Raw genomic sequence first — 24,839 nt, forward strand, 5'->3', positions numbered from 1 at the left:
CTTCAACATTGAAATCTTAATTAGAGATTTTAATTAAAAGGTATGAAGAGTATTTTAGGGAGTGGAGAATTTAAGGGTGAGGTATCATGATGTCTGCAACTCACATTCAACTGGTTTGGCCAATACAACGTCCCCATATACAGAATTTAGAGACAACAAATAGAGTAAATATTATAATATGAACTGGTGGAAGACTTTTGGTGGTGTATGATTCTTCCAACATTTCTGTAGGTTGGAAAATTTTCAAAATAAAAGCAAATAAAAAAGGGAAAATAAGGACAGAAAGAAAAAATTGACCAAAAAAATAAATTGACTGAAACAAACTTGCAATAAGTATAGTCACTAAAAGTTATTATATCCAGTGTCTGGGGTGATTGGTTTCCATACTTTTTATTCTTTTTGCAGTCTCGGTCCTTGTTAGGTGAGGGGAAAAGTTTTACGTTTGTATTATGTTGTCAGAGATAAGTTGTACACTAATTTTATTTCTATTGTGTTTGGGGCTACAGTGATGCATCAGCCCAACAACTGGCTTGTTTGCTGATACAACAAATCAGAAACATGGTTATGATTGCCTTGCCTTGTGGTTGAACAAATAGTCCTGTAGGGTGATAACCCTTCTTAAGGCCCCCAGTTGGCTCCTAAACTCTACTTGATCTCTGGGCCTCTGTTTCCTTGAATTTCAGGTCCCTGCAGCAACTATTGTACCTTATAAATGTTTTATGTCATAGCCCAGTTTGAATCCATGGTTTCTACTGCTCCTCCAATCATCCTTCTGCTGGGAATACTGAGGGTTGATGGCCTGAAGTGAAAGCTGCTCATTGCTCCAAACAAATCCAGTGACTGCAGTTGGTGTTAAAGATTTTCCTCTTGTGTTGTGGTTGGCTCCTTAAGTCTCCTTACTTTAAAAATAAGGTTCATGAAAAAGGTGCTGTTTTCACGAAGGAAACTCTACCTTTCCAAGACAATGTCATTGCTCAACCTGTTCATTTACTTTTCTGCAAAGCCATGTTTTTGTTTTTGTTTTTTAGCTTTTTTTTTTTTTTTACAGAGACAGAGAGAGAGAGTCAGAGGGAGGGACAGACAGGAACGAAGAGAGATGAGAAGCATCAATCATTAGTTTTTCTTTGCGACACCTTAGTTGTTCATTGATTGCTCTCTCATATGTGCCTTGACCGTGGGGCTACAGTAGACAGAGTAACCCTTTGCTTGAGCCAGTGACCTTGGGTCAAGCTGGTGAGCTTTGCTCAAACCAGATGAGCCCGTGCTCAAGCTGGCAACCTTGGGGTCTTGAACCTGAGTCCTCCGCATCCTAGTCTGATGCCCTATCCACTGCGCCACCACCTGGTCAGGCTGTTTTTTAGCTTTTTAATATGGATCAGCACGTGTGGTTCATTTCAGCTCCTTCACTGCCGAACCTGGGAGCAGGGACTGCTTCAGTTTCTCTGCCTTCTCTTTGTCTGTGATGACCAAGGTATAAAGCTATCTGCTGCACCGGACTTTAAACTTTACATTATCCTTATTTTTCTTGATCTTGACAGATTTGGCATCCTTTCGTCTGGCTGTAAGCAGGAAGTCCTTGATTTCTTGGAATCCTCAATAGGAGGTTTTAATTGTGGTTGAACTTGAAGAATAAGAACTGGATTTCCTAGAGGATTTCTTTGATATGAGGGATACTTGCATCCGCTTTACTGTATGGACACTTCGACAAAGAAGAGCATTTTTTGCATGATTCCTAAAGTCTTCTGAAACAAAGTAATAGGCAAAAGGGTCAATGCAGCTGTTGAGGGTGGAGAGGCAGAGGGCTACAATGTACAGGGTGTAGACGTGGCTCTGGCCCCACTGTTTAATCATGAAATAATGCACTACGAGCAGAAAGTTACTAGGAGTGAAGCAGACCAGGTACATGGCCAGGACAGTGACGATAAGTTTAATCACTCTCTTCCTCTTCTTTCCTGAGTTCTCATCAATGGCAGAGGACTGAAGTGCTCTGATCACCAGCACATAGGCAGAAGCCATGAGGAAGGCTGGGAAGAGAAAGACTCCAATGGCCAGAGAGAGGAAATAATTGGACATGTCCCCCACCAACACCCCCTCAGGTAAAACATCACGACAGGTGGTGATGTTAAGGGCTGAAATGTGATTGGTCTGCCTCACAACATACAAAGGGGTGGTGACCAGCAGAATTAGCAGCCACATTCCCAGGGAGATACCGATGGCAATGCTCGCGTTCTTCCTGGTGTGCACCCTAAGGTTCACAATAACCTAGTACTGCTGCACGCTGAGGCAGGTCAGGAAGAGAATGGAGCAGCATATGTTGCCATAGAAAAAACCAATGAGTACCTTGCAAAGGGATTCCCCGCAAATCCAGTTGTTGCCATGTATATGATAGATAGGCAATCATCAACGGGAACCGCCTGATGGAGAGGGGGTCTGCCAAGGCCAGATTGGCCATGTTAACCACAGCGGGGTGCTTCTTCTTTGTCCAGAAAAGGAAGACCCACAGGGCCATGCCATTACTTGGCAAACCGACCACAAACACAATCGTGTAAACAATTGGAAAGAAGACAGTAGTCAGTTTTCCAATGAGGAGGGAGGCAGAAAACTCATCCACAGAAAAGCCTGGTTCCACTATAATTCCTTCAGGGATTTGAGATGACTCAATCTTACCAATCAGATTTCTTCCTTTAAAGCAGTGGTCCCCAACCCCCCATGGACCAGTACCGGTCCGTGAGCCATTTGGTACTGGTCCGCAGAGAAAGAATAAATAACTTACATTATTTCCGGTTTATTTATATTTAAATCTGAACAATGTTTTATTTTTTAAAAATGACCAGATTCCCTCTGTTACATCGGTCTAAGACTCACTCTTGACGCTTGTCTCGGTCACGTGATACATTTATCCATCCCACCCTAAAGGCCGGTCCGTGAAAATATTTTCTGACATTAAACCGGTCCGTGGCCCAAAAAAGGTTGGGGACCACTGCTTTAGAGGATTTATTGACACCCTTTAGACTTGAGTACTCCGTTCCCTTCCCTGCTCCACCGTCGACTTCAGCCTCTCCTGGTGGTCCCATTCGGTTGCTCTCTGGGTGCTGGAATCCCCATCAAAGCCGCAGAGAGGAGGCTTGGATGGTGTGATTGCAGGAGGCGGAGGCCGCCAGCAGGACGGTGCCCCCCAGCAGCCACACTGCGCCTGGGCTTCACATCCTTACAGCAGTCCTGTCACGGGTGTTTTTGTTTTTTAACTTTAGCATAGCCCTGAATGTGACAGACGTTCCTCTCCAAAGAGCCATGTTTCTAGCCTGCAGAAAACTGATGCCACCCGACAGCAACTACAGCAACTATTGGCCAAGATGTGAGATGGTTACTTTCTCGCGGTGAAGCAACTCCGACTGAAGGAGTTACTCTATAGCAGAGCGTTTACTCAAGAATTTCTTGTGAATGTGCTCTAGCCATGTAGCCATTGAAAAAATACTGTCTACCGCACAGCCCTGAATCCCCTGGAGAGGGTACTTTATTTGATGTAATGCTGACTTAGGTGGGAATTACACAGAGCTGGAGTTCATATTAGTCAAATTTATTGCAATAAATTAACCTTTACTCCATTTCTCTGGAGTAGTTGAACCTGGACCTTGGAGCAGAGAGGGTAAAGGATATTACATAGCTATGCACCTATGATTGAGGCCGCTTACTCCATTCTGACACTTGCTCTATAGAATATTTGTTCGAGTTGTCCAGGCAGCCAAGTTGGCTAGTGAGTATTTTTATTGCTAAAGCACCCCAGGGTTCTGGTTGAAGGGCAGGGAATGTTATTTGTAGCTGGAATTCCAGGTACACGTCCAGGAACCTTAGCATTTTATAATCTTTATTTCTGCACCTAAACACTGGGGGTCAGTATTTATTCATAAATGCCCCTAGATTTGACTGCAAACGTAGGTCTACCTATTTAAGGTCATACCTTAAAGGAGCTGGAATTGATGGCAGGATTTTCTTTTTTCTCTCTCATTATGTAACTCAGAGCTCCGCTTATGTGAACAGAAAATGTAACTGCAGATGATGATGGATCCCCGTGGGAGTGTAACCTGGGAAAGAGGCAAGCAGTTCTAAATCTACAATATAAACTAGTTCCAAGTCCTCGTCGGTTTCTGGACACTTGTCTGGCAACGCTGGTCCTCCTTATACAGTCAGACACCTCACTGTCATCAGCTGTATTCCTGGCCATCGACCTTGGCTTTGTTTCTCCTGATGAGTTACGTTCATTCTCTCTCCTTTTAGCTTTCAAAATTATCTTCTCTATATCCTAAATACTCAGCCCTTAATTCACACCCTGATATTTTCCTTCTTTAAAGATTTCCCCAGTCTCCTAGCTGATCTTCCAGCCTCCACTTTTACTCTCCAAGATTGGTCGGGGTGACCACACAGAACTTCATGCAGACTTTCCGACACACCAGCACTCAACTCTTTCATGGCTCTGCCTTAGCACTAATTCTCCCCTCCACCCGCCTACTTGCCCTCTTTCCACTGGCTGCCTAACATCTGCGCACCCCTTGAGACTCTTCAGCTCCTGCAGAGCCCTGTGACTTACAGATGCTGGGCCTCGCTAGCCCCCCTGTCTCCTCTTCAACATCAGGAGAGTGCTGTGAACTCATCCCTCTGCTTCATGAAGCTGGTAACGTTGTGCAAAGTTACTCTCCAGACTTTTTTCAGTGCTAAACTCTCCATATTTATGGACTTACTCTTTAAAACATTTCTTGTCTAGCAGATGTTTGATCTTCATCTGCACTGTTCCCTGTGGCCATCTTCCGACTATGAAGCAGAGATGGACAGCCTCTTGCTGCTGGACAGGAAGGTAAATGAGGCTGGGTAGCATCAGCTCAGAGCATTTTCTCTGTTAGTAGCAACTCTAATAGTGCAGAAACAGGGGACCTAATGAGTTGTAGTTTTGCTTTTTATTCAAATCGTAGAGTTAAATGTAGCCGTGCCAAGTATTTTGACATCTGAAAATAAGTAAAGATTCCTTAATTCTATACCATCCTGTGAACGACTTTATTTCTATATGCATTTTTCACATAGATATACTCTTAATTTACAGCCCATTTTTGAATTCTTTTCTTCATTGTAAGCATTTGTTTCATGGGTTTCAAACAATCTCCATATTTATATGAATAAATAGTGTTCCATCATTTGAGTAGAACTTAAATGTTCCAAAGAGGAAAAAAAGAATAGATGCTTCCAGTGTCCTGCTATAATAAATAGTTCTGTTCATATAACTTCCCTTCAGGCCCATCACGAAGATTTGTGAGACCCAGTACAAGATCACAACAGACACACACACACTGTCCAAATTGTTATATACGGTGTAAGAAAAGGGTCCAACATTTTTGCATGTGCATATCCATTTTTCCCAACGCCATCTGTTGAAGAGATGATCCTGTGTAGTCTTGGCTCCCTTGTCAAAAATCATATGATCATATATGTAAGAGTTTATCTCTGGGCTCTCTATTCTGTTCCATATAACACTATTCTATACTGTTTTTAATTTGAAACTATTTTTTTGAATTGAGACGTCCATCTATAATTGGCCAAAGAATACAGTTGTCCAATGAGGCTACAGTGAGCAACTCTCGTGTTTATCCTTTTTCACTAATCTGGTACCACAGAAGCTCCACAAGACACTGAGTGGAGCTAGAGAGCTTAGATTTTTCACACCAAAAAAATGATGAGTTTGTTTTTGTCTCAATGGAAAGAAATGGAGTTTGCTTTCCTTCTTTTCTGAAACCATCTGCTGTGATATTTAGGGAATCCAGAGCTTGTGCATGAAAATCTATCTGGATTATATGAATACATACCTAGGAGTAGGTGACTTAAACATTTACGTGCAAAATAAATAAATAAATAGATAAATTTTTATTCTTAAGCAAGAAGTGGGGAGGCAGAGAGACTCCCCGCAGGCATCCTGATGAGATCCGTTCGGTAAGTCCACTAGGGGGCGATGCTATGCCCATCTGGGGTGGTTACTCTGTTGCTTGGAAACCAAGCTATTTTAGCAACTGAGGCAAGGCCATGGAGCTATACTCAGTGCCTGGGCCAACTTGCACCAACTGAGCCATGGCTGTGAGAGAGAGAAAGAGAGAGAAACAGGGAGTGGTGGAGAAGCAAATGAGTGTTTCTCCTGTGTGTCCTCACTGGGAATCAAACCCAGTACATCCACACACCAGGCCAATGCTCTACCACTGAACCAACCAGCCAGGGCCACAAAACAAAATTTGTGCCTTCTTCAGCATGGGTATTTTTATTTTTTTATTTACAGAGACAGAGAGAGAGTCAGAGAGAGGGATAGATAGGGATAGACAGACAGGAACAGAGAGAGATGAGAAGCATCTATCATTAGTTTTTCATTGTGATACCTTAGTTGTTCATTGATTGCTTTCTCATATGTGCCTTGACCGTGGGGCTACAGCAGACCGAGTAACCCCTTGCTCGAGCCAGTGAACTTGGGTCCAAACTAGTGAGCTTTTGCTCAAACTTGATGAGTCCGCGCTCAAGCTGGCAATCTCGGGGTCTCGAATTTGGGTCCTCCGCATCCCAGTCCGACGCTCTATCCACTGCACCACCACTTGGTCAGGCAGCATGGGTATTTAAAGCCACAGAGCTCTGGCCTAAGGAAAATCTCTGCATCAAGATTCTTTGGTATAAACAGTAGAAACCACTGTCTAACAAAACAGGAATTTATTAAAGGAAGGCCAGACAGTAAGCTTGGAAGACCTTAGCTGAGACTAATACCCAAAGCCTAGTGTGGGAGGACTCCAGCAAGGACTCTGATGCCCTATCATTGGGTACAGACAGTGCAGCTCCCACAGGTGATGTTGGGCACTGAGTGCCAAAACATCTGCTACTGCTACCCCAACTGGCAATGGTCTGGTACAGTGGTCGGCAAACACATTAGTCAACAGAGCCAAATATCAACAGTACAACAGTTGAAATTTGTTTTGAGAGCCAAATTTTTTAAACTAATAGGTAAGTACATTGTTATTAACTTAATTAGGGTACTCCTAAGCTGGCCAAAGAGCCGCGTGTGGCTCGCGAACCACGGTTTGCCAACCACTGGTCTGGTAGATTGCAAAAATAGCCATGAATTCTCCACCTTCCCTGAATACATCCATCCATGCTTCCTTACCATGAAACTTTGAATGCCCTGCCAACTGGTTCCGGGCTCAGCCAATGGGATGTCAGGAATTATGGCACAAGCAGGGACTTGAAAATGGTACACAGTGTGTACAGTGGAACTTGTCTTCCCCTGGAGCCCTGAGGCTGCCACATGAAGAAACCCAAACTGGCCTCCTGGATGATGAGGTACACATGACCCAGTCACTGCTGTTACCAAGACCTAAGGCCTGACCACCACCAGACCTGCGTTTGAGACCATCCCCATCACCCATCTGCTAGCTGACTTGTTTGTTCACCATGATACGTGAGTGAACCCAGCAATGATCAGCTAAGTTAGCGCAGACCATGTAATTTGGCCAAACCACAAAGTCAGAAGCTGAATAATTGGTTGTAAGTATAAGCCGTTATGTTTGAGGGTCTCAGTAGAAACAGCTACCTGATATTAGTTTACTGAATTCTTTCACATACCTTATCTCACTTTACTCTGCTCACGACCACCCTGTAAGACAGGAGCAGCAGGTGTATTATTCCCATGTTCCCAAAGGAAGGAAATTGAGCCCCACAGAAGCACAATGAATTGCCAAATATCAAACTGTTAATAAATTAAAAAATTGAGTCCAAAATAGAGGTAACCTTGATCCTCCAGGCAAAATGTACACGCCAATGATATTGTTTTGTTTAGAGCAAAGGTAAGCCATGATTCCTACCCTGTGGAGTCTTGAGAGATAAGTTAAATAAGATAATCTATCTAATTAACAATCTAGCATTGTGCTTGACCACAGAAGAAAATTTAAATTGCCAGTGGCTCAGTGGATAGAGCATTAGCTTGGTATATGGACGTCCCAGGTTTGATTTCTGGTCAGGGCCACAGGAGAAGTGACCATTTGCTTCTCCCCCCCTCCCTCTCTTCTTCTTTCCCTCTACCCTTCCTGCAGCCAGTGGCTCAATTAGTTCAAGTGTGGCCCCAGGTGCTGGGGATAACTCGGTTGGCATGAGCGTGTCAGCCTCAGCTGCTAAAAATAGCTCGGCACTTGAGCATTGGCCCTAGTGGGCTTGCTGGGTGGTTCCCAGCTAGGGCACATGTGGGAGTCCGCCTCACTATCTCCCCTCTGCTCACCTAAAAAAATATTTTTTTAATTGCCTTTAATTTCTAGAATGAACAGTTTCCTTACCCCACTTTTTTCTTCTCCCTTGGCGATGGGGGAACCTAACTGGGTGTTTCCTTGGATCAACCTGGACCACTTGAAAAACCTTTATCAAACTCTTACCACCAAGAATGGTTTGGGAACCTTACACTAGAGAATGGCTTGGCCAACTTTTCCTATGAAGGGCAAGCTAGTAAATATTGTCATCCCTGAGGGCCATACAAACTGTTAAAATTACTCAACTCTGCTGTAGTGTAGAACAGCTATAGATTATATGAAAATAAATGGATGTGTCTGTGTTGCAATAAAACTTTATTTCCAAATATAGGGAATGGGCTTGGTTTGGTCCACAGGCAAGAGTTTGCCAATCCTCAGTCTAGAGCAGTGTTATTGGTGGCTTTATTAGAATCTGAATGTCCATAGACATTACTACCATTGTTAAAAGATGAGAGACTTGCAGATCTAAGATCTTAGTTTGAGGAAACTAACCCACACTCAGGCCCTATTATTTATTTATTACACCAGGAGGAAGCACCTTATTAGACCAGCATTTTGAGTACATGGACTGCCTTGCTGAAGAGGATTATCTCTTCCCACGAGCACCATGACTAGGACGTGACAAGAGTGTCAAAGACTACTAGTTGTTCACTAAGACATTCTCTCTTTCTTCCATAATAAAACATTGTAATAGGTATATAGCCTTCCAATCAGAAACTACTTTTTCCAGCCTCCCTTGAAACTAGAGTGGTCATGTGTGTAAGTTCTCACTAATTGAATGTGAGTAAAAGTGAAGAGCTCAACTTCCCACCTCACATTCTTAAAAAGAATTACTGTCCTAGATTTACTTTCTCTTCTCTCTTCCTTATAACTGGCCCAAAAATATACCAGAGACCTAGCTTTGATCATGTAAATGAGGACAGTACTTGAAACCAAGGCTTCTCAAGCCTAAGTATCCACCTGTAAAAGAATCAAGCTGGACCCTTACCTAACCATTGTATGTAAAAATTAACTCAAAATGGACCAAAGACCTAATGTAAGACCTAAAAGTCTTGGAAGAAAGCTACATGACATTGGATTTGGCAATGATTTCTTCATATGACACCAAAGGCACAGGCAACAACAACAAAAAGATCGACAAATTAGGCTTTATACAAATCGTGTATCAAAAGACAATATCAACAGAGTAAAAAGACAGCCTACGGAATGGTAAATAATATTTGTAAATCATATATCTGATAAGGAATTAATATCTAAATATATAGTGAACTCCTAAAACTCAACAATAAAAAACACTCTAAAAATGGACAAAGGACTTCAATAAATATTTCTCCAAAGATACACAAATAGCCAATAAGCACATAAAAATATGTTCAATATCACTGAGCATTAGGAAAATGCAAATCATAGCTACAATTATACACTACCTCATGCCTTTTAGGATAGCTAACATCAAAAAACAACTACAGAAAAAAAAAACCCAAAACCTCAAAACAGAAAATAACAGGCATTGTTGCAGATATGCAGAAATTGAAACTTTTATGCACTGTCGGTGAGAATGTAAAACGACACAGCAGCTGTGGAAAATATTATGATGGTTTTTAAGAAATTAAAGGTAGGATTACAATATGATTCAGCAATTCTACTTCTGGCTATATACCCCAAATAACTGAAAGCAAGGTCTTAAAAAGATATTAATACAGCCATGTACATAACAGCATTACTCAAAATAGCTAGAACATAGGAGCACTCCAAGTGTTCATTGACAGATGCATGGATAAGCAAAATGTGGTGCGTACATGCATTGCAATATTATTCAGCCTCAAAAAGGACTCAGATACTGTGTGATCCCATTTATATGAACTATTTAGAGTAATCAAAATTGTAGAGACGGCAAGTAGAACGATGGTTGCCAGAGGCTGGGGAGAAGAGGGGCATAGGGCGTTAATGTTTAGTGGGCACAGAGTTTCCGTTTGGCAAGATGAAAAGAGTTCTGCAGCTAGATGGTGGTGATGGTAGCATAACATTATAAATGTTGTTTAATACCACCCAACTGTACATTTAAAAATAGTTACAATGGTAAATTTATGTTACATGTATTTTATCACAATTTTTAAAAAATTTTAAGAAAAAGAAGAATCACCTGAAGAGATGGTTGGGGCCTAAGAATTCAATTTTGTTTGTTTGTTTGTTTTGTTTTTTTTTCCCTCTTAAGTGAGAAGAGGGAAAGCAGAGAGACAGACTCCCACATACACCCTGACTGGAATCTACCCAGCAAGCCTCCTACTGGGTGATGCTCTGCCTATCTGAGGCCACTGTTCTGTTGCTCGAAAACCAAGCTATTTTTAGTACCTGAGGCAAGCCATGAAGCCATCCTCAGTGCCTGGGGCCAACTTGTGCCAATGGAGCCATGGCTGTGGGAGGAGAAGTGAGAGAGAGAGAGAGAGAAAGAGAGAGAGAGAGAGAGGAAGGGTAGGTGTGGAAAAGCAGATGAATGCTTCTGCTGTGTGCCCTGACTGGCAATCGAACCCAGGACATCCACACACCGGGCCAATGCTCTACCACTGAGCCAACCAGCCAGAGCCAATAATTCAAATTTCTAACAAGCTCCCAGGTGCCTTGATGCTGCCCATCCCTGGACCATACTCTGAACATCACTGTCCTACAGGGAAACATGTTAACCATAGGGAAGGCATTTGGGTCACAAGTGATCTTACGTAACAGGGAAGAGAGAAATAAACTTTCTCAAGCCAGCATCAGTGTGTTCTGTGCCTCTTTGTGAGCAGCTCAGCCCCCATCCTGATTCAGTTGGTCCTCAATAACTATTTATTAGATGAATGCATAAGTGAACCATTGTGTGTTCAGGGGCCGAAAGTACAACTTGGTCTGGACGGCTTGGTTCTTCTGGGTCTGTTCTCTTCTCCTCCTACGTGTTCATTTAAGGAGGATGGGTGATCCTAGTTACTGCAAAAACTGAAATCAATAACTGAGGTGTGGGCAAGGGAAGTGTAGTTCACCTTTTTTGCAAACCATCCCCTTATAGAGTAAAAGGACAATTATCTCTTAGGGAGTGATGGGTGCACAGGCTTGCTGAGAGAGCTTGATTCCAAGTTCATGAGCTGAAGGTTCGGACGGGCAATCTTAGACCAGGGAGGCACTGCCGAGGTGGGAAAGAATGCTGGTCATGACCACTCCCTTCTCTTTCTTCTGCCTCGGAGTTAAATGCTGGCTTTGCCTGAGTATCATGCTGAGACCTGGACCTCAGCAACTGCAAAACACACACCCTTTTCAGAAATTTGTAATTTCATCATTTCTTGACCAAATGACTCTGACCGCAGAAAGGCACAAATTTTCCATTGGGATTTATCCTGCCACTCCCTTTCGACGGGTCTATGCTTTCTCGCTTGCTTTTGAAACCCTATTCATTAGATGAAGTATAGGGTTTTATTTTTTTGAAACTGATTTTAAAGTAAACTTGTTATTAAATGTACATGGCTTGTCTTTCTCACTCTACTTTATAGATTTGAGAACTGAGGTACAGAGCAGTCCATGGCTTAGAAAAGCTAAATTCACTTTTTATTTGGTGTGTGGACTGTCATCTGGGCTTTGAAGTCTAAAGATCTAGAATTACCCACCCTCAGTGTGGCCAGACTCTGATGCAACAAAGCACTCCAAGACTTCCAGTTTCTGGTTGCAATTGAAGGCTAGTAAATTCGGAGAACGAGATGGAACTGTTTCTCGTGCAGGCAAACAATTTGTAATCATTAAGCGGTTTGAAGCTAATGAAAAGCAATTAATCCAATGGCAAGCGTTGGCCATAAATTTTATTCCCCAAGCAAACACGTGACACAGGCATGATTCTCGGTTTCAGATAAAGGAGGAAATGTGGGGCTCTTATTAAATACAGAGTAAAACAACATGAAGGGAAAAAATGCCAGAAGGTAGAAGGAATGCACTTTGGAACCCCCCGGGGCAGAGGGAGGGAAGGGCTTAGTGAAGGGGGTGCGGGTGGGGGAGACAAAGAGGAAGAGGGCGCTCTGCTGTGGGCCTCCGCCAGGCTGAGCAAGTCTCCAGGCTGCCCATGCTGAGGGGCACGGGAAAGAGCTGGCTGCTCCTCTAGAATTCCTGAGCCAGGGCCCCTGCAGCCTCCCCACTGCCGCACTACTTCCTTCCACAGGGAGTCAGATGGTCAGATGGTGTTCTCCCCTGATGAAGCACAGAATAAAGAATGACTCCTCGTTTCCTGGAACACTGGAGACCACAGGGGAGTTGACAGGGGGAGGGGAAAGTGGGGATTTTCTGTGGACTAGGAGAGGGGGTGGGGAAGCGGGCCCCATAGCTACCTATATGTCTCTCCCTACCAGGCAGAATTCTGGCGAATGCAGGCGAGGGCTTTTGAGGTAGCCTGTGGTTGGTTCAAATCACCCAGGGATGCTTCAAGTTCAACTCACAGATCCTGAGAATTAGGAGGGGATTTCTGCCCTTGAGAGATCAAAATGCAATAAGCTCTTTGGCCACCTGAAGGGTACCTTGAACAAATACCTAATATGATCGCAAGATCTTCCCAACCACTAAGAAGACGTGTCTCTCCCCTTCGCCCTTCACAGATGCCCAGAATTCCTTTAATAAGGGATGTGACTCTTTGTGAAATCATTAGAGATAAACATTTAAAAGCAAATACCACTGAGGAACAGAATATACTGAAGACACTCATTCACAAGGAACAAGTCAGTAAACAACCACAGATAACATTATTGGTGGGTAGATTCCCCCTTTGTTTTGACGGGGGAAGTCTGGGCTGATAACACAGAAGAGCGATTTCTGTTGAATAAAGACTTCTGGGAAACGAAGGTGCTGACTGGGTGGTTGTACTAAAGGTGGCCCTTGTTTATAATCCTCTGGGGACGGAGGGGAGAAAACGGGACACTTTCAAGCTGGGTGCGAAGATATCTTTGTTTCATTGGGCTGTTGGTAATAGATAAACTTGTCTATGTTTGATGGCAGTATGTCTGCTTTCTTTCTTAATGCATTTTAAACAAGCGCTATTTGAGCATTCTATAGCATCCTTATTAGAGACATCTGGGTAGCACAGCGTGGGGAGATGCAAAAGGGAACCCAGACTTGGGCTTTGCCACCAGCTAGCTGAATGACCTGTGGCCAGTCACTTCATCTCTGAGACTTCATCACCTCAGAGGATGCTCTAGAATCAGCATGGTTTTCTTCTTTCTAAATAGGGACACTTTCTCTGAAAGCAGAGTTGCCCCATTGGAAGTAGAGAAGGGTCCCAGAACCCCACCCATTCTGCTCTCTGCTTCCTCCCCCCGCCTGTGTGGTGCTCATCAGAACCTTGGAATGGTTTGAGCTGCGCTGGCTCAGAGGATGGCTCGAGTCTCCTTGAGCTCATCAAACAGTAGCTTCTGCTGGAGGGGTAGCCCAGTCTTTGAGAACCTGCGATCCTGTGGTAGAATAAGGCACGTGTAGTCCATGAGGCTGATTCTGCTCGTGGGCTGTGCATGGGAGGCAGCTGCTAGTGGGCCTGCAGGTCCCCTCAGAAGGTAGATAATGTCATAGCTGCCCAAGTTTCCAGAACATATAGACATTCTAGGAACCTTTATTAATAATTATTTTATGAAGAACAGCTTCTCTTTTTCTATACCTTTTATGAACATTCACATGATCTCCTGACTCCCAATGTAATATCTTCTTGCTAGTCTAATTGTCCTTTTCCATCTCTGCTATCCTATTGGTGCTTAATAATAAAATTTGCCTTTGGTATTCCTGCTACATGTCATAGATGACTTCCGTGGTTGGAATAGCATACCCTCTGTATCACCTGAGTGGAGGTATTATTCATCTATACTGCTCCCATTAGATATAGACAAAACAGACAGGAGATATGTGGTCTTGTCCTGACCTGCTATTAATTCACCATGTAGTCCTTGGAGAGATATAGAAACAGATATAGATATATAGACATAGACATAGATAGATATAGACACATACACATCCAGGAATATGTTCAGAATCTCAACGTACCATTTGTTGGTAATAAGCATGTATTGCTCACCTTTTGGGAAAGCAGAGTATTAAGTACTGGAGAGCATAAGAAATAGCATAAAAAGCAGCAAGGAGACTGGTTCTTTATATCTCTTCCACATCACATCCAGGAGAGAAGCCCTGCAGATCCTTATACATTGAAGTGTTTTTTTGTTTTTTCTTTTTGTATTTTTCTGAGGTTGGAAACGGGGAGGCAGTCAGACAGACTCCCGCATGTGCCCGACCGGGATCCACCCGGCACGCCCACCAGGGGCAAGGCTCTGCCCACCAGGGGGCGATGCTCTGCCCCTCTGGGACATCACTCTGCCGCGGCCAGAGCCACTCCAGCGCCTGGGGCAGAGGCCAAGGAGCCATCCCCAACGCCCGGGCCATCTCCGCTCCAATGGAGCCTTGGCTGCGGGAGGGGAAGAGAGAGGCAGAGAGGAAGGAGAGGGGGGAGGGAGAAGCAGATGGGCGCTTCTCCTATGTGCCCTGGCCGGGAATCGAACCCGGGACTCCTGCATGCCAGGCCGATGCTCTACCACTGAGCTAACTGGCCAGGGCCACATTGAAGTTTGAAGAGAGAAAATTGTATTTGAAACAAAACTATTCTGGCAAAGAACTGTAAAGGGAATCAGAGCAGGGGAAAAAAACAAAACAAACAGGGAGAAGCCCTGGCCTGGTATCTTGTTTGGTTAGAACATCGTCCTGAAGCACAGAGGTGGCTGGTTCGATCCTCAGTCAGGGCACATACAGGAACAGCCTGATGATCCTGTTTTTCTCTCTCTACCCCCTCTTACTTTCTTTCTGAAATCAATAAATTAAAAAAATTAAATTAACAAACAAACTAGCAGGCAGATCAACTGTCTGAGTGTGTGGGAATGCAGGTCCTAGGTGTGATGATGACCTGTGCCAGGAATGACATCTGTCCCCTAGCAGGTCAGCACCGGACAATGGGAAAAACTTGGTCTGGGGATGGAAGACGTGGAGACCCAGGGGCTGCCCCCCGTGCTGCCCGCAATGTGTCAAGGAGAGGCTCGAAGATAGGGGTGGGGCCTGACAGACTAGGCAAACCTCCCCGATCCATGTCATTTGTTACTCGCCTTCATCGGCCTTTGTGACCCAGAGGGGCCACAAGACACTAGGTATGTTTCCCCGTATTCTTTGCGTGCACTTTAACTTGTCCTCAGATCCTTCTAGATGTTTTCCATATCGATGGTTGAAAGTCATCAGAGTTGTCCCCAATGGCTGAAAGCCCTGCTTAGGAAAAACTGTGTAATAGTAACTAGCATTTGCATATGGAACTTGTTCTGTGCAAGCTCTGCTTAACTGCTTCATATCTATTAGTGTAGGAAGTAGACATTCGTACCATTCTCATTTTATAGGTAAGGAGACCAAGGTACAGAGTGGTTAAGCGAGTTGCAGCTGCTAGCGATGAGGCTGGGCTTCAAACTTAGGTGGCGTGGTCTGGAACCCATGTGTTAAACCACCAAATTTCACTACCCCTTTATTATAAGACAAGTAATAAGAGCAATGACACAATAACATATATGGGAAGTTCTCGGCCATTCTGACCAAGGAGAGTCTTGAGCCTGGAGGAGAGAACCAGCGCCACGAGGAGGTGTCAGGGTACTGCCGCCAGTGCTCGGACGCCTTGGCGATGTCACAGCTTCTGTGTCCGTGCATCGCTGCCCCTGTATCTGTTTCTCTCTAAAAATTAACAACAACATAGAAACTATCACGGGCAACTTTAAAAAAGAAGCCAGCAGCTATGGGAATCTGGAAATAATAGCCCCTTAACTCAAAGAACCGATGCATTGGTTTAAAAGGGGTTGACTTTAAAGCTGGAATGTGAGTTTACTGGGGCCATTGGCAAGGATGCTAACAATTTATGGAATGCATTTTTGGAAAGCATTAGGGGAAAAAACATGTTGTGTCTTACAAACCCGGAGTTAGGAATATAGCGCTAAGGGGTGAGCGTTGAGTATCATGCTTTCAGTACACATAGTTGTTAAGGGAATCGGTTTGCCTTCTTTCTTCTCCTTTTCTCTTTCAGATCTTACCCAAAGGATCAATTTCAGGCCGTACACCGGATGTGCCCAAATCATTTCCATCTGACCCCCAGGACAGCCCGGAGGCCTGGCCTTGAGGAGCAGCTCCCAGTGAGCACTCTTTGCGAAGGGACCGAGCTAGAACCGTGTCCCTTGTCTCTGGTCAGCCTGGTCCAGGGCCACACTAGCATGATCTCACTGGTTTCCCTCTGTCAGCTGAGTTCTAAAAATGGGCTGCTGTTGACATTCTGGTCATCGATTAAAATAGGGAGTAAAGCTCTTCATTTGTATTCCATTTTCCTCCCCAGAGTCGAGTTTATAAGAAATCGGTAAGTTGAGGCAGAGAGAGAGAGGGTGACTGAGGTGTGCTGGTTCTGCTTAATTGTTGTGTGACAAAGAAAGAAACATACAGAGATCTCTGTCCAGAGCAAAAGCACTGGTAGCTAGGAGTGTTAAATCAAAATGAAAACAATAGGCTTTTCAAAGAATTCCTTTGTTGCTATTTCTGAGGGTGCTGGTTGGAGCCAACCTGCTTGGCTCCCCATTTTCCCAGCTTTCCACAACCCAGAGAGCTTCTCATTCTGAGTCCACCACCACGCTGACCAAGCATGATCAGACAAAATATACTTGGCGGAAAGGGTCCCAGCTGCTCCTGAAGGCAGCAGGGATCACGTCAAAAGTGGCAGTCTAACCAGGAGGCAGTTTCTAAACTGAAACGAGACAGAGAGATGTGACTGGCAGCCAAGGCACTGGACTGAGCATGCCCAGAATCTCTGCCTTTGCTGGGAAAGACCCCCAAGGGGGAGGTTGTTTCATTGCTGACAGTGGTATTGGACACCCCTGCCTTCAGCCCTCTAGGTTGTTTTCACTTTAAAACATTTTTTTATTATTATTTTAGAGCAGTGTTAAGTTCACAACAGAATGGAAAAGACTGTACAGAGATTTTCAACCTCTATAGCCCTTACCCCAACAATGCATAGCCTCGCCCATCATCAACATCGCTGAACAGAAGGATACGTTTGTTACCAAGGATGAACCTACATTGACTTGACATAATCACCCGAAGTCCATAGTTTACTTTAGGGTTCCTTCTGTGGATTTGGACCAATGTGGAATGGCATAGATGCATTAGTATAATGTCATGTGGAGTGTTTTCATTGCCCTAAAAATTCCCTGTGCTCTGCCTTTTTGTTTTTCCTCCCCCTCCCCCACCCTTGGCAGCCACTGATCTTTTTATAGTCTTCATAGTTTTGCCTTTTACAGAATGTCATAGAGTTGGAATCACACAGTATGCAGCCTTCGTAGATTGGTCACTTCCACTCAGTAATACGCATTGAAGTGTCCTCCGTGTCATTTCATGACTCGATGGCTCATTTCTTTTGAATAATATTCCATTGTCTGGATGCACCATAATTTACTTACTTACCTCTGCACCTACTGAGGAACATCTTGATTGCTCCCAAGTTTTGGTAATTATAAAGAAAGCTGCTACAAACACCCATGTGAAGGTTTCTATGTGGATATATGTCTTCAGCTCTTTTGGGTAAATATCAAAGAGCACAGTTGGCAGATCATATGGTAAGAGTATGTTTCGTTTTATAAGAAAACTCCAAATTGTAGTCCAAAGTAGCTCTGCCATTTTGCATCCCCACTAGCAGTGTGTAAGAGTTCCTGTTGAGTGACATTCTCACCAGTATTTGTCCTGGATTATCAGTGCCCTGGATTACAGCCAATATCATTGGTAGTGTCTTCTTTTAATCTGCATATCCCTGAGGACATAGGATGTGGAGCATATTTTCCTATGCTACTTGCCATCTATATATCTTTTTTGGTGAGGTGTCTGTTAAGGTCTTTGGCTCATTTTTAAAATAAGATTGGTGTTTTTTTCTTGTTGACTTTTTTTAAAAATGATTTTATTTGTTTTAGAGAGAGAGAGGTGGGTGGGGGAGCATCAACTCAACTCATAGTTGCTTCCTGTATGTGCCTTGACTGGACTAGCCCAAGGTCAGGCGACCTCAGCATTCCAGGTCACTGCCCCATCCACAGTGCCACCACAGGCCAGGCTTATTGTTGACTTTTAAGAGTTCTTTGTCTATTTTGAATAACAAAGATGCTATCAGATGTTTATCAGAGGCAAATATTTTCTCCCAATCTGTGGTTTGTCTTCTAATTTTCTTGCCATTGTCTTCCACAGAGCTGAAGGTTTAAATTTTAATGAAATCACATCAAGAAGCCTTTATTGAGCACCTCTTAGGTGCAAAATATGGCACATGACACCAAGAAAAATGCCAAGTAGCATATCTCTGCAACAATGTTTAAACTGTCTGCTTTGAAATCATTTTAGAAGCTTCCAAGAAGTTGCAACATTGGTGCAGAGAGTTTTTAGGTACCCCTCACCCTACCTTTTCCAATGATAATATCATATGCAACCATAATATGTTGTCAAAGCACCACCTCTAGACTTACAGATAAAAGAATGGAAGCTTGGGGAGGCTGAATGACTTCCTCAAAGGCACACAGTGAGCGAGGTAATTTGGTGTCCTCCAGTGGGCACACCCTTTACCCCACAGGGGTGGGCAATGGGAAGTTGACAATATCGATGTTTTGTCTGAGTCCAGCTTCTGCCAATGATGAGCTTTTGGGTGATTTTAAACAATTTCCTCACATTCTCTAAGGATCAGTTTTCTCACTGTAAAACAGAGCTAATACTAGGGCCTACCTTGAGGGATTGTTCTAAGGACTGGGAGAAAGTCCACATGACACATTTGACAAGATTCCTGACATATGGCAGGAAAATACTTTCTTTGGTGGCTTCTCTGTTCCTGCTACTGTTCTAGATACTTCCTATGTTGAATTGTAACGACTATAAAACACACCCTCATCCTTACCTGACAAATGGGGAAACCAAGGCACAAAGAGCTCAGACCCAGTGAGGGACACAGTGGGGGTGCAGAGCTAGGCAGTCAGCACCAAGGGTTGTCGCTTCCAATCTCCCACACTCAAGACATAAGAAGCAGTGTGGCTGCCATGGCTGTCCCAGCACATAGCCTCCCACCTGGACTCTCTGGCTTGCTCAGGTGGCTTCTCCGAGCCATCTCACTAGTGCCACCTGTGGCAAAGAAACAATCCCAAGGCACTTATCATCTGGCCGCCATGCGCTTACTTCTGGGCTGACTTCTTGAAGCTCTTGGCCTTGGGGAAGCTTAGCAACCGTCCAATACGAAAATCCCTGCATTTTCTTTACCAGAAACTCCTTTTTTTCCTCCACCTCTTGGGCTCCCTTTGTCTCAAAAGATTTGGCTAATAAATCTTATATTTGTTCATTAGTTGAGCTATGTTTCCATTTTTTAAAATTTAATCAAAGATATGTGCAATTACCAAATAGAGTCATTGAGCGGCAAAGGATAACCAATGTCATCACGCTGGGTGAATAGAATTCTAGCCCAAAGCAAACAAAATTTGACAGTTTAATGAGCCTATGCAAGCTTAGCAGGCAAGGGTAGAGCGCCAGTGCAACTTTAAAAAATACTGAAAATAGTTTGAGGACTCCTAAGGGCTTAGAAATCCCAGGGACTTTATCCAATCCCATAAGATTCTAAAGATTCCAGAAAATCCCCTATAAAATATAAATACACTTTATTGGATGTGCTTTATGTTGGCCTAAATCCTTTTTTTTTGATATCTTAATCCCATTCTACTTTAAAGTTTGATATTTACATGAGAATCTCTAAAATTTAAGGGTATCCAATGATATTAAAATATTTCTGTGCACATGTGGTACCCAGGTGCATAATAAATATAGAAATCATTATTTTAAGAATAATGGAGTGTAGTTTCTTTCCTAGTCACTCAGTCTCTGTCTACCAACCACATATTTTCAGCCGTTAGCCTCACTTGCCATATTGTGTTTCTTGTTCTTAAGTCTGCGGTGCAATAAACTCTTAACAAACATATACTGTAATAGTCAGGGTTCTCCAGAGAAGCAGAACCAATGGGATATGCTTACAGACACGGAAACAGAGAGATTTATCTTAAAGAATGAACGTACACGATTGTGGGGACAGGTAAGTCTAAAATTTGTGGGACAGACTGGCTGGCTGGAAATTATCCAAGAGCTGGTGTTGTAGTTTGAGTATAAAGGCAGTCTGGAAGCATAATTCCTTCCTCTTCCAGGGGTGAAATACAGCAAAAAATATAAGCCAACTTTATTTCATTTCTTTTGGGTGGCTTTGTGTGTGTGTGTGTGTGTGTGTGTGTGTGTGTGTGTGTGTACTGTATAAATAATTCACCACCAGACATGATTGCATAGTCCGAAGGGAATAAGGAACTGGAGAGATATTGTGCTCAACCTCTCAGTAGAGGAGAGTCTGGTGACACCTAGATACAAAGGTATGGTTGAATTGTTGGAGGTTTTAGGTGAGTCAGTGGGATGTGGGGTGTGGAAAGAGATAAATTACAACAAATTGCTGCTTTCTGGAGACCAAGAGAGTCCTGAGGTCAGACACATAGAAACTGAACTCTGATCTACTTATCTTCTTATAAGATAAATGTATACTGGTTACTTTTGGGAGAAAGGAAAGAACTCTACCTAAAGGAAGAACATAATTAGTTTGTTGAAATCGATGGCTCTTGTTATATATACTAAATGTTTGTGTCAACCCCCTTCCACAAATTCATAAATTAAATCGTATTGCTCAATGAGATGGTATTCATTGGATATGGGCTCTTTGGGAGGTGATTAGGTCATGAGAGTGGAGCCCTTATGAATTGGATAAGTGCCTCTGTCTAAGAGACAACAGGTGTGAGAGAGCTTGTCACACCAAATGAAGACACAGAAAAACAGCAGCCATCTATAAACCAGACAGTGAGCTCTCAGCAGATACCAAAGCTGATGGCATCTTGGTTTTGGACTTCCCAGTACTGCAAGAGATATATTTCTGTCCATATAAGCCACCCACCCAATCTACAAGTACTTTTTTTTTTAATATAGCAGCCTGAACAGACTGACAGCTCTTTGTGAAGGCATGTCACAACAGGTCTACCCGAAACTGCTACACACGAACTATGAAACAGAAAACTTGCAATTTACAATGGTATTTGTTGAAGCACAGTTTTACCTGGACATAATCTTAATGAGAGCACAGAGGGAGTAACTCTTCTTCCCTTTGGAGCAAATGGTTTATTGAGTTTATTCAGTCTTAGACTTTGACACTGACCTTCATAATTCCTCCTTTATATATCTCATTATAGAATCAGTGTCAACATTTCAAATTGCCTTTGGGTAGTACAATAGCCTGACAGAAGTTGAGGTAAAGCCTCTTTAAAATGACTACAGGAAATTCCTCAAGTTAGAGTTAGTGCTGGGGTTTGGACCTCTGAATTAAGCCAATCTCACTGGCCCATCCCTGGATCAAAGCATTTAGCCCAGTTTTTAATCACTAAATTATACACCAGAGGTCCAAAGCTCTGAGACTGGCTTAGAACTGCCCTGTTAAGCTGACTGTTAAGCCATCTATCTACTCGGGAAGACAAAATGTGTGACCAGAAATATCTCTTATGTGACAGCTTATGTCCATTTCCTGGTACATAGTCATCACCAGACATCACTGTGGAGACCATTTGGCAGTTTTCTTAAAACAGGATGGACCCCCGGAAGGTTGGGATATATGGACATTGGAGAAGAGCTTGAGTTGATTAACTATTGGTGATGAAGTCACTTTTTTTGTGTAAGGATAGGGAGATATTTTTAAGAGATTGGAACAATTTTTGTCTTATCAAAGAAATCCTGAAGCACCCTAGACACCCCAAGCAAGAAGTAAAATGACCGATGCTTTGCCTCCAGCCAGGTGTCTGAACAGGCTGGGTGGAGCAGTCTCACAAGGGTCAGGGAGATAAGCTGTCTTTATGTCTAGTCACTGTGAGATGACACGGTCACAGGGTCACTCAGATCAGTTTGTTGAATCCTTGTGCCTCCTAAACTCCAGGTGGCTTTGTTGGATAGGAGGACAGTAAGAGGGGGCTCTACAGATGGGCAGCATTATCAAGACTCAGGTCCCTAGCGGACTCTAGGTCCTGTGCACAGACACTCTGCAATATTTACTAATACCCTTTATTGGCAAAATACTGCTCTAGACACTGAGGGGAATTACAAGGGCTGTGAAGTTTTCTACATTCATGAAAGTGGAGGTATGACTTTATACAAAACCAGTCAATAGAAATACAAGGAACCAAGAAGCTTACCATCAACCTCAGCCAAACACAGAATTGCAAACACCCTTCGGTCAGCTCACTAGTGGGACACATCCAACTTTATAACGGGAAACAGCCTCATCAGTCACCTTAAACACTCCCCTGCCCCATTTACAGATGAAGAAATGATGCCCAGGGAAGGGCCGTTCTATGCCCAACACAGTTAGGAGGAAGCAGACTTGGAAGTAGAACCCCAAGCCGTCCGGGTCTCCTGGTCCTGCCCACGCTGCCTGCCTCCTCTTGTGGGTTATGGGAAAGAATGAAGTGACAGAAGCCAAATACTCCAACAATCTGTGTCTTAATCCCCTCTCTGATGCAGTTAGTGCTTTTGAATAGTAAAGACAGCATGTGGCTTTGCCTCTTTTCTACCTACAAACTGACAGAGGAACAAAATTACAAAAATAGCATAAGGATAGCCTCGCCCTTGAACTCTGCGTGCATCTCCTAACATAGTTATGACAGTCTGTCTTCCACTCCCAGCACTGCTTTTTCACCAGTTCTGTGCACTGCAGAACACGCTAGTTATAAGCATAAGGGCTAAAGCCAGCATGTGTGTGTGTGTGACCTTGAGCAAGTCCCTTAAAGGGCAAGTTTTTCCTTTACTTTCTTGTCTGGAGAGTAAGGAGGTTGGACCAGATCTCTCAAAGGTGGTACTTAGCCCTGATATGATTGTGCTCCTATTATTGAAAAGTGTAAGAAATGGCAAGTGTGCCCATCAGAAGAAGAGGTGAATCAAGAGAGCAGGCAATGGTGGGAGAAAGGAGGGTCAAAGAGCCTTATCCCTCAGCTGAAAACCAGCCTCTCTTCGTTTCTGGTAGAATAACCCCGGAGTATTTCCTGCTGTTGGGGGTATTCTGGTGATAAATTCCTTCAGTTTCTGGGAAAGTTTTGATTTCTCCTTTATATTTGAAGGATAGCTTTGATGGATATAGTATTCTTGGCTGGTAATTCCTCTCTTTCAGTGCTTTGAATGTTTGGGTGCACTCTCTTCTGGCTTGTAGAGTCTCTGCTGAGAAGTCTGATGATAACCTGATGGGCCTTCCTTTATATGTTGAGTTATTCTTTACCTTAGCTGCATGAAGATTCTTTTTTTGTTGTTATTGATTTTTGACAGTTTTTTTACAGTGTGCCTTGAAGAAATTCTGTTATATTGAAGTAACTCGGGGTTCTGTTTGCTTCTTGGATCTAAGGATCTAACTCTTTCTACAGGCTTGGGAAGTTCTCATCAATTATTTGTTTGAATAGACTCTCCTTTCCCTTCTCCTTCTCTTCTTCTGATGTACCTATTATTCCTATATTGCTCTTTTTTTTTTTTTTTTGTATTTTTCTGAAGCTGGAAACAGGGAGAGACAGTCAGACAGACTCCCGCATGCGCCGGACCAGGATCCACCCGGCACGCCCACCAGGGGCGACGCTCTGCCCACCAGGGGGCGATGCTCTGCCCCTCCAGGGCATCACTCTGTTGTGACCAGAGCCACTCTAGCGCCTGGGGCAGAGGCCAAGGAGCCATCCCCAGCGCCCGGGCCATCTTTGCTCCAATGGAGCCTCGGCTGCAGGAGGGGAAGAGAGAGACAGAGAGGAAGGAGAGGGGGAGGGGTGGAGAAGCAGATGGGCGCTTCTCCTGTGTGCCCTGGCCGGGAATCGAACCTGGGACCTCTGCATGCCAGGCCGATGCTCTACCACTGAGCCAACCGGCCAGGGCTATATTGCTCTTTCTGATGGAGTCAGACAATTCTCATAGAGCTCTGTCATTTTTAAAAAAATTCATGGGTCTCTCTTTTCTTCTCCCTGTAGCATCTCTAGTTACCTGTCTTTGATATCATTGATTCTTTCCTCTATCTGACCTGTTCTATTAGCTAAACTTGCTAGCTCATTTTTCAGTTTATGTATTGAGTTCTTCAGCTCTTTTTGAAAAGTTTCAATCTGCTTGGTAAAGTACTTATTTTGTTCATTAATTTGTTTTCTGGGTTTATTAAATTGCCTATCAGTGTTTTTCTCACATCTCATTGAGTATTTTCAAAACTTCAATTTTGAATTCTCTATCATCTAACTTCAAGATTTTCATGTGATTGAGATTGCTTTCCAGAGATTTTTCATTTCCTTTCTGAACTATATCTCTTTTCTGTGTAGCCATGCTATTCATTTTATTCTTCCTTGATGGCATTTGAGAGTGGCATTGTTAAGAAATCAAACA

The 24,839-nt window shown here is 43.5% G+C and overlaps 2 pseudogenes; both read right to left on the bottom strand.

The window, feature by feature from the left end:
- Positions 1-1,387: 1,387 nt before the first annotated feature.
- On the bottom strand, positions 1,388-1,587 carry LOC136392195 (large ribosomal subunit protein eL38 pseudogene; annotated as a pseudogene).
- Positions 1,588-1,593: 6 nt separating this feature from the next.
- On the bottom strand, positions 1,594-3,206 carry LOC136393538 (proteinase-activated receptor 2-like; annotated as a pseudogene).
- Between the last annotated feature and the right edge of the window lie 21,633 nt (positions 3,207-24,839).

The sequence above is a fragment of the Saccopteryx leptura genome, chromosome 2, assembly GCF_036850995.1.
Source record: "Saccopteryx leptura isolate mSacLep1 chromosome 2, mSacLep1_pri_phased_curated, whole genome shotgun sequence".
Lineage (NCBI taxonomy): Eukaryota > Metazoa > Chordata > Mammalia > Chiroptera > Emballonuridae > Saccopteryx > Saccopteryx leptura.